Below are 11,055 nucleotides of genomic sequence, written 5' to 3' on the forward strand. Positions count from 1 at the left end.
TAAACTACAGCCCAAATAATTTTTTCATATTTTTACAAATTTATTTAGTATTTTTAAAGCTCAACTACATGTAATTGCAATATTAACCTCATTTACGATTTGATTGCATTTATATTTATAAAAATTAAGTCCAATATTTTTAAATTGTTAATTATATGTTATAAATTATTTTAGTACTTGCAATTTATTTCCATATTTTAATTTGCTATTTTTATAAAAATAAATGGGAAAAAGTGGCTATTTAAATCTAGCCAGATTTTATTTAAATTTCAGCCTAATTTGCACCCCTAATCCAACCCAATTTCAATTTCAAATCACCCGGCCTAATTCCTAAAATTACCCGACCCACAGCCCGTTTAAATGACCCGCCCGGCCCCCGTTTAATCCAGGCCGTTGATCAAAATGATCAATGGCCACATTTTAACTTTACCATTTTTAATTACCCATTACCCCCTAAAGCTAAATCATTTTCCACCTACCAAGCCGCCTCTGAACTCCCCCATTCTCTCAAACCCTCTCGAAACTTCTTAAACCCTAGCCACCTCCTACCACTTCCACCCTGAAAACCACTGGAACCCATGGCTTCTAAGGCTATGGAAACCCTACACCGGCCTCCAATGGCTGCCACATGCCCGATTTCTGAAGATTCAAGGCCTGACCATGAAGGGTCGTATCCAGACCTCTGTCGATTCGAAGTTTCATGGTCATCTCCGGCTTTGCTCCAGCATATTATGGTTGTTCGATCTTGGCCTCGACCTCTCCTGCTTAGATCGGTGACTTTTCCAAGCTTTCTCACTATTGGGGTTCTTCTAAAACACTAACCCTTCGAGGTTTTTCCGATTCCTTTAGATCCGTTGTGTATCTATGCTTTCCCTAAGCGTTTAAACGATTTTTCTGGCTTTTCTTTCAAAAAACTACTTTCAAAACCATTTCTTTTCCGATCTAGGGTTTTCTGAAAAGTATTTAAATGTTTCTCTGACTTTCTTTTTCTTTTTGTGTATCTGCCTCTATTGTGTTCTTGTATTTTCTTCTACGGTGTTTTCCTATACTGTGTTCTTGTGTGTTTCTCCTATCGTAACTTCCTTTACTATGTTCTTAAGTGTTTCTCATTAAGTTCCGTCTACTGAGCTCTGTTTAAGTTTCTTCTAAAACTTCTTAGCAAGCTTCTTCTACTGTTCTTATCAATTTTTCCCATTATGTTTCGTATTAGCTTCTCCTACTCTATTTTCTTTGAGCTCTTCTGCTGTGTTATGCATATTACTTTTCTATCATGTTTTCTGATGAGTTTTGTTGCTGAAAGGAATACGTTAGAAGTTTAGTTCTTTTCTGAGACCTCTGAACCTTTTTCGAATTTTATTACTTGCCCTCTCATCTCTGCACTCGATTAATGGTGGAAACCCTAGAATTTGGGGGATCTTCCAGGTTTGGCTATGTGATTTGCTCGAACTAAGATTTTAATTCAAAACCTCCAACTCTTTCAGACCAATTTCGAGTCTCTAAACTGAGCTAGGTCATCCTTGTTTTCACACAATTCTAAACTCTTTTTACTGGATCTTTTACATGCTATCAAAATGCTACGTCTCTTCTACATTACTGACTTATGTCACAAACCACTACCTACTGATTTTGCAATGGCACAACATCTTCTTTCAACTCAACATGTTTGTATGCTATTTATATGTGATGAACCTCCCTCTAAAGGGGTTTTCAAATTTATGATTAGTTCAGACTTCCTTTTGAATATAACTAATTGATTTTCCTTCCTTGTTTTCTGATTTTCCTCATGACTCGACTTAATTTTAAAACCCTTCTCAGCTTTTATGACTTGGTTCATTCATGGATCAGTAATTACAAGATCCTTGACATTGATTTACGGGCTACTAATTGATTTTCTTACCTTATTTGTACAACCGTGTACTTCAAAATCCTGTCCTTAAATAACATTTTATGTATTTGCCCCTAATTGCATGCTTTGCACAAAGTTCTTATTCAATTTCTTTCCTTAAATCATTTTTACCTGTTTGAATCTGAATTCCATAATTAAGGGAAGTCTTGTGTAATTGATTGTTAAATGACAATCAGTTCCTTAACTGTTTTCTTACCTTATTTCTTCCTGATTTTCACACTATAAATGCACAAGTCTTTCACAAACTCATCATCAACTGAAAATCCTTCTGAACTCATACTCTCTCATGATAATATTCTCTTCTTATCTACATTGTGGCCTGTTTTGCAAGACTACTGCATTTTCTCTATTTGTTTCTTTGAAACTGGTATGTCCTAATTTAAGCTTCAGCATCATCACAATGTGTTCGTTTACAGCTTTTATATCCAAGTCTACTTTACTGTTTCTGTAAAATTCAATATTTAAGTTAGTACGCTCATATCTTTCTATTTGTTTCTGTTGTGAATCCTTTCTCCCTATCCCCATTACCCCTATGTGTTTGAGAGTTGTGACTTAAGGCCTGTCAATGTGAGTTGTTGCCCATGAATTAACTTTGAACCAATGGGGTCTTAACCTCTAAGCAAACAGGCTGGAGGGTGTGCCAGCATCTCCCGTTGCTGGGTGTGCCTATCAGCCTGCTTTTCTTTTGCTCTCGCAAATTTCCCCATTCCCATACACCCCTATGTGTACTGATTTAAGTTGTTTCCCTTTTCCCTCTCCCCTTTCAGCACTCTATTTCTGCACTTGCACTCTCTCTTAGTCTCTAAGTTCTGCCCCCCTCTTGTGAGCCTTGCCTTGGGACCTTGAGTTCCCTCTGAACTTGGACACCTGAGGGCTGGCCCTTCCACACTGCACTATGTCTTAATCCGGTAATACATTTGGGTGTAAGAACTGTCCGGAGTTCATATGAGACTCTTAGGGAACTTTGACACATCCAAATGGGAGAAAGGCTTTGGAACATGATCTCTTGGAGTTGATTTACTTCATATTTCAGACAGGAAGTCTGAATCAGGCTCTCCTCGGTTGTACTTTTTAATTTCTGATGTATTTTCTTTACTTTACTTTATTTTTCTGGGCTGTAATAACTTTGTAATGAAAACTTACGGGGATGGCTAGTGAAAAGGGAGGGGTAACTATCTATGCAAAAAGGGGTAGATAACCTGCCTATAGGAGTTTCTGAATTTCTGCATTTCCATGTAGATAACCATGTCTATAGGAATCTCTGATTTCTGCACTTCCATATAGATACCATGTCTATAGGAATCCTGCATTCTCATATATAGATATCATGTCCATAGGATTTTTCTGAATTTCTGCACTCTCATATAGATATCATGTCTATAGGAATCTTGTATCCTCTCATATAGATATCATGTCTATAATTACTCGAAATTTGAATTTTGCATATGCATATATAGAAAATATGTCTATAGGTCTTTCTGAATCTTGCATATCCACTTTTCATTAGGAAAACATGTTTATAGGTCTTAAATAACCAACTGCGATTAGATATCATGTCCATAAAAAATACAACACCTAGGTATCATGTTTGTAGGATTTCTGCATTTCTCTACGTCTATAAAAGTGTTCTAAAGTCAACAAATGCATAGAAAGCATGCCTATAGGAGCTTTAATCAAATCTGAATCGCCTCATTCGCTTATGAGTCTAAAACCAGCAATAATAATGCATTACCAATTGCAAAACTTATGATCTTTTGCTAAAACTCGCCCTCCTTTAATAAATGACAACTTTTGTTAAATCAGTATGTAATTAACTCATATCCTTGTTTCTGAAATCATCAGATATCATGCCTATAGGGTCTTCGTCTAACACTTAGGCAATCCATAAGGTGAAAACTTATAAGCTGAATCAGATTTTATATGCTACAACCAGCATGCAGGCCTGATTCGGGCTTGTTATCTGAACTATGTAATAAATCAGTCTGCCTCAACCAATCAGACCCTAAATAGTACATGCATGTCATGCTACATTATGTGCTTTCTTTGGTTTAAAGGAGGTCTGTCTGAGCCCTTTTTATTTGTTTATATGCTTCCCCAAACTTGTTATATGTGTTTTGTTTGTCGCCTTAGTATTTTACCTTTTGAAACTACAAATAAGCCCAATACCTCCTCCCTCTCCCAAGTGCCTCCGGGGCTGATAGGATTGGGGCGGGTAATAGCATGCAATAAGTAAATGAGACCATTTCGTGCTTTAATACCTTAACGGGGTGGGAAAGGGTAGATATGGATATGATGACTACGCGATAACATTACGTGTAGCCCCTCATTGAGGAGTGATTACCGGATATTGTGTGGGGTGATCCATATTATTAATAAACCTAGGATCCCCCCTTTCCCTTTGTTTTCTTTGTTTTTTTAAATTTTTTAAAGCCATTTCTTTTAAGGAAATCAACTCTTTTTTGTTCCTTTTTCTTATTTTTTTTATTTGTAGCCATTATGTGAAAACCCCTCTTATTTGAAGCCTTTATTTGCCTGTGTTATTTGCACTTAAGCCACTATAATAGTTTGGCCGGGAACCACACTAGTGCATCCTGAGAGGTGCCTAACACCTTTCCCTTGGGATAATTTCAAGCCCTTACCCAATCTCTGGTTACTCAAAACAAACCCCTCCTAGTGTCCTAATGAACTTTAATCATTAGGTGGTGACTGTTCAAATCAAACTCATTTCCCAAAAGGAATGAGTTGTCCTCCCAAATGTCATAAACCTGATTTCGCGAAAAGGGGGCGCGACAGCGTGGCGACTTTGCTGGGGATTTTCCTTTAGGCTTTTACCATTTCAAGCTATTACTGTGACTTTACATTTCTTATGTGCCTTTATTTGTTTAATACCTTTAAGCATTTAATTCCCTCTCCTATTGCAAAAACTGACTTGTCTCTTGTTTCTTTCCCTTATTTCTTTACTGTTTTCCTTTACTGCACTCCTTTATTACTATTTTAAATTACGGTTCCGTGCCTTTCCCCCTTGAGTTGTACGCTCAAGGGTACCCGTCTAAAACCCCCATAGAAACCTTACTCTATTTAATTGTGCATGCATCATGGTCAAACCCAGCCGAGTCAGTTATGTTGTCCGCATAATGACTCTTTAAGATAGCCTTGTCCAAAGTCCACTGGGTTTTCCCAAAACCCAAACGGACACTACCATGTTCTGTGCATTTATTTGGAGAACTAAATGTCTTATGCCAATTATTGGTATTTAATAGTCGAGTCTGGTGGGGGTATGGGCCTAACCCTTTTGTCTTGCACAAACATGAGGCACGAAGTCCCCAGATTCGGCATGGTCACTAATGTCCACCCAAGGTTGCTAAGCTGGTGGGAGGACCTTCATTCCAGTGATCGAAATCTTGTCCGGAAATGCCTAGGAAATCTACCTTCCCTCCTGGAGATCCAACCCAACAACAAAATCATAGAAGCTTCTACTCTGTTATAGGATTGTGATAGGTCCATGTTTCACTTCGGGGAGATTGAGATGACACCCCTGCTAGAGGAAATAGGAGGATTGGCTGGTATACCATGGGAGACTCCGGGTTTGTTAATGTCGGAAAATCACAAGGGTAGAGGTTTTCTCAAAATTATGGGCCTAAAGAAGAATCCAGACTTGACATGCTTGAAAGAGTCATATATTCCCTTTGATTATTTGTACGAGAGATACGGTCATAGCAAATCCTAACGTACTTATTCGGATGAGTTCGCCCTTACATCATTGGGGCATATTCACCGAAAGGTCTTTGTCTTCATGTTCGGCTTCTTGGGGATAATAGTGTTTCCAATGAAGAAAGCAAGGATCCACACCAGGCTAGCTATGGCAACCAAAACTCTAATTGAGGGAATTGGTGGGCAACCGTTCAGTATAGTGCCCATGATCCTCACAGAGATATACCGAGCCTTAGAGAAGTGTCAACAAGGAGCCCAACATTTCGAGGGTTGCAATTTGCTACTCCATCTCTGGCTCATGGAGCACCTCCAAAGAGGCGAATACCGACAAGAGATATAACGAAGGGATTAGGATGATCACATAGCCTTCCATCATCCAAGACGAATGAACTACATGCCCAATATGTTCGCTCAACCAGAGGATGCCAAAGGGTGGTTAGAACTGTTTGAAAATCTAATAGAGGATCAAGTGCAATGGATGTTTGAGTGGTTCCCTACTGAGGAGTTCATCATCTGATCTAGGGATGTGCCGTTTTTATACTAATCGGTCTGAGAAGAACCTACCCTTATGACCCTCTCCGAGTTATGAGACATGTAGGTAGGAAGCAGGTCATACCAATGGTAGACAAGATGAGTCACTTCCGGGATTACTTCCAAGCTGATGATAGTCCTTATAAGCACCAAGCTCAGCATATGTGGCATTGCAAGATCATCATGGGAAGAGACACTATCGAACTAGACAGATACCATGCTGGTTGTACTCCATACTATTCAGGCTGGCTGGAGGATAATCAAAATGGTCTGGGTCAACTCGGGTTTGTTCGAGGTCATAGAATCATCGATGAAAGGGCTGAAGCATAGGTCAAATACAACCAACTGCGCAAGAGGATTCGGGAATGTGAAAGCGAGCACCGTAAGATTCAAGAAGCCCACCAAAAACTGATTGAAGAGTGCAAAGACATGGCTGTCATTGCCAACAAGTGACTGGGATACTTGGAACGAGGCTTAGTGGAGCTAGAAAGGAAGTTTCTCAAGAGGATCGAGGACTACCAGAATGCTGAAGGAAACGAGGGTGGACACCTGGCCAGAGCCTACCTGCTGCTGGGACTTCGCGAGCTGGTGAAGCTGTTTGATGGAGCCAAAGATGCCAAGTCTGGGGAAGGTCCTTCTGGGACCAAATAGATAGTAATCTTTTCTTTTTACTTTAAGAAATGTAATAAGGCCAATTGCCACTAGTGACATTTTATTCCTTGTTATTTAGTGTCGTTTTGGGATTCGTCTACTTTTATCAATAAAATGAGGCATTTAGCATTCTATGTTCTCCAAATCAATTTGTCGCTAGGCCTACCTCGGGCACAAGGAGGCTCCCAAATTAGGACATGATTTACATTCTTGCACTATGTGTTTAAATATCGCAATATTTTTCCTTATAAAATTCACACTGACTTGTTACGTTTTTTTTTACTTTTGTTTTATTTATTACCCTCCCCAAAGGTTAGTTCGTGCACTTTGGCATCGTCATCATATTCCACAAGATCAAAGGGCCCTCCACCCACTCCTCTTCCTAGTCCTATCAGAAGCAGGAACAAAGGAAAGATGGAAAATTTGAACAACACCAGAAAGGAAAACTCAACTGAATGGGTATAGGTCACTCATGGTGCCCAAGTCTCCAAAGAAAGTGTGTCCCAACTCGAGCAGAATTTATTGAAATTTCAGGAGGAACTTGATCAAGTTCGGAATCTGGCAAACTTGTCATTTTCACTCATCACTCCAGATATCAATTTTCCAAATTCTCAGAACCCCACACCTCCATAAAACATCCCAAAACCACAAAACCACCCCACTCCTCACCACCACTGCAATACTTGCCACACATCCAACAATACTCCACTGCTCATCCCTAAACCTTTGAACTCCACAAATAACCATTTCCACGCCCACCATAACACCCCTATCTATGTGGAGACCATGCCACACTCCACCCAACCCATCTCAAGCACACTCGAGTCTAATGATAAAGACTCACTCATCAGGGACCTGGCTATGGAACTCAAGAAATTGACTAGTCAAATTCAGGGTGTCGAAGGAGTAAGGGATTTGAAGGTTTGAACTACGAAGATATTTGCATACAACCGGATGTTGAACTGCCCGATGGGTACAAACCTCCTAAGTTTGAGATGTTTGATGGTACAGGAGATCCGAGAGTCCACTTGAGAACATACTGCGACAAGCTGGTCGGAGTACGGGAGGACAAAAGGATTTGCATGAAGCTTTTCATGAGGAGTTTGAGAGGAGATGCTCTGTCTTGGTACATTAGCCAAGACCTGAATAAATGGTCGAACTGGGTGAGTATGGCGTCAGACTTTATGGACAAGTTCAGGTTCAACACAGAAAATGCGCCAGATGTGTTCTACATCCAGAATTTAAAGAAGAAGCCCACGGAACATTTCGCGAGTACGCTACTCGTTGGAGATCAGAAGTCGCTAAGATCAGACCGATTTTAGAAGAAGAATGAACAAGTTTTTCGTCTAGGCTCAAGACCCGCAGTACTATGAAAGGCTGATGTTGATTGAGAGCTAGAAATTTTCCGACATCATCAAGCTAGGGGAAAGGATCGAGGAAGGCATCAAAAATGGTATGGTTACAAACTTTGAAGCTTTGCAAGCTACCAATAAGGCTTTACAGTCTGGTGGTACGTCCAAGAAAAGGGACGCAGGTGCCGTAATGGTTGCACAGAGGACCAAATCCCCTATCAAATACCACGCCATCTGATACCTCCACTCACATATCAGCCTACCCCGAATTACCAAACACCCTCACCCTCTTACCAAACCCCACTACCTACTTACCAATCACCCCCACCTCCTACATATCAACCTACTTCACCCACATATTCCCAACCCGCACACGTCTACCAAGCCTACAATGCTTAGTCATACCACTATCAGTCACCTCTCGCATGCCAAAACTTTCCTAGACTTCGAACAAATTTTGACTGCAGACCCCCCAAATAGTACCCCGCCATTGCTGAGCCAATTGACCAACTGTACGAAAGACTCAAAGCTACTGGTTATGTCACCCCTATCCCTACTATAACCCCTAAAAATCCTTCTCAATGGGTCAATCTAAATAAATCATGTGCATACCATTCCGGCATGAAAGGGCATACCATTGATGAATGCTGCTCTCTGAAAGATAAGATCCAGACTTTGATTGATAACAAGATCGTTGTGGCAAAGGAGCCTACTCCGAATGTCTGCAATAACCCTCTGTCGGACCATAAGGGTGGAGGTGTTCACATGATTGAAATAGAGGATGATTGGGATCCCAAAAGATCGATTTAATCGCAGAAGGTGACGAACCAAAAAAGCCAATAGTCACCCTTAATCCGATTATAGTCCAGACTCAGCCTTCTGGGGATGCCGAGGTAAACATGTCTGTACCACTTGAGATTGAAGCACCACCCCCTGCAAAGACACCAACACCAATTGAGGTCGAGTTTGGGTCTCCAGCAAACACACCCACACCGTTTGAAGTTACGGTTTTACCCTCCAAAATACATGCTCCATCCGGAGTAAAGGTGCCCATTCTAGTAGCAATGTTGGCCGTAACACCATTTCATACAAATGCCATACCTTGGGATTACACAGCCGAGGCGAGAAGGAAGGGGAAAGCCAAGTTCGGGGAAACAGTTGCGGCACAGGGTATGACAAGAACCTGTAGGATTTATACTCCGGAGCATTTAGCTGAGTCGAGTAAGCAGGCCTCTGGTCGACCGACCATTACTAAAACCGGGCCTGATGATCTCTGGAGAAAGATAAAAGCCAAGGAATACTCAGTCATTGATCAGCTGAACAAAACACCGGCACAGATTTCTATCCTAGCTTTACTGCAAAGTTCCGATGCACATAAGAATGCCTTGTTGAAGGTGCTGAGTGAGGCATATGTACCAAGAAACATCACCGGAGGAGAAATGGCAAACATGGTAGGGCAGGTATTGGAAAGTCACAAGATCACTTTTCTTAAAGATGAGCTGCCACCAGAAGGGTTGAGTCACAACAAAGCGTTGCAATTCACCGTGCAATGCGAAGATTATTTTATCACTAGGATCCTAATTGATGAAGGGTCCAGCCTCAATATTTGTCCGTTGGTAACACTTAGAACATTGGGGAAGGGCTGCATGAGATCAAGGATGGGGCCATCAACGTCAAAGCTTTCGACGGTTCCCAAAGGTCCACTATTGGGGAAAGTATTTTATGCTTGAAAATGGGGCCTACTTGGATCAATGTCGATTTCCAAGTAATAGATGTGCCCGCATCTTACAACTTGTTGTTGGGACGGCCGTGGATTCGTGTTGCTAGGGCTGTAGCGTCAACACTACATAAAGCAGTGAAGTTTGAGTGGAATCACCAAGAAGTGATCATTCACGGCGACGGTAGCAATCCCATATACAGTTGCCAAATCATCCCAGCGATCAGAGGAAGAAGAAAGATAGGCGGAGAAACCTATCACCACATCGAGTGAGTCAACGCCATTGACAAAGACAAATGGTGGGACAACAAAATTGAAAGCATATTGAACTAGAGCGGATATGAACTTGGAAAGGGACTTGGCAAGAACCTCCAAGGAATCTCCAAGCCTATCAAACTGAAGAAACATGGCACCACCTTTGGTCTGGGATATGAGTACACTTAGGAAGAATTCAACAATTGGTCACCACCATGGCGCGGTCCATACTACCCGCCGGAGTAGCCAATACCACATTTAGAGAAGACTTTCCAGCCGACCGATGTTATCTATGGGTCAGAAGAAGAGGAAGCACTGGCAGCAGTGAGGAATTTGTTCCTAGAAGATGATTACATGAATTGTTGTGTCATCTTCGAGGAGGAGGGGGAGGAAGGCCCTTCCATACAAGCTGTAAGCCGAGGAGTATGCCTCAACAATTGGACCATCAGAACCACCAAAGCCAGGAAAGCCTCAGGGTAGCAAGGCTGAACAAAGCATCATGCACTATCTTTTATTTTTACTAGTTGATTTTCCTTTCGCATTTTGAATTTTCGCAATAAGATCTTCCAATGTTCAAAATAGTTATGAAATTTATCAAAGCATTTTAGTTTCCTTACAAATCTTACTCTTATTATTTTCTCTAATTACTTTATTTATAAAGCATTACTATTACCTATCTTGATGAACCAATGGCTGTGACATGCAACGAGACAACGCAACAAACGAACATAGATTCAGAGGAAGATTATATACCAGAAGAGATTGTTAAAGAAGTCAAGAACTTTGAGAACAGGCCGAAGTCCAACCTGGACGAGACTGAGATTGTTAACCTGGGAGATGCAAAAAATGTCAAAGAAACATGAATCAACGTTCACTTATCACCGTTAGAAAAGGAAGGGTACACAAAATTTCTAAGAGAATACGAGGACATA

Source organism: Nicotiana tabacum, chromosome 8, assembly GCF_000715075.1.
Source record: "Nicotiana tabacum cultivar K326 chromosome 8, ASM71507v2, whole genome shotgun sequence".
Taxonomy (NCBI): domain Eukaryota; kingdom Viridiplantae; phylum Streptophyta; class Magnoliopsida; order Solanales; family Solanaceae; genus Nicotiana; species Nicotiana tabacum.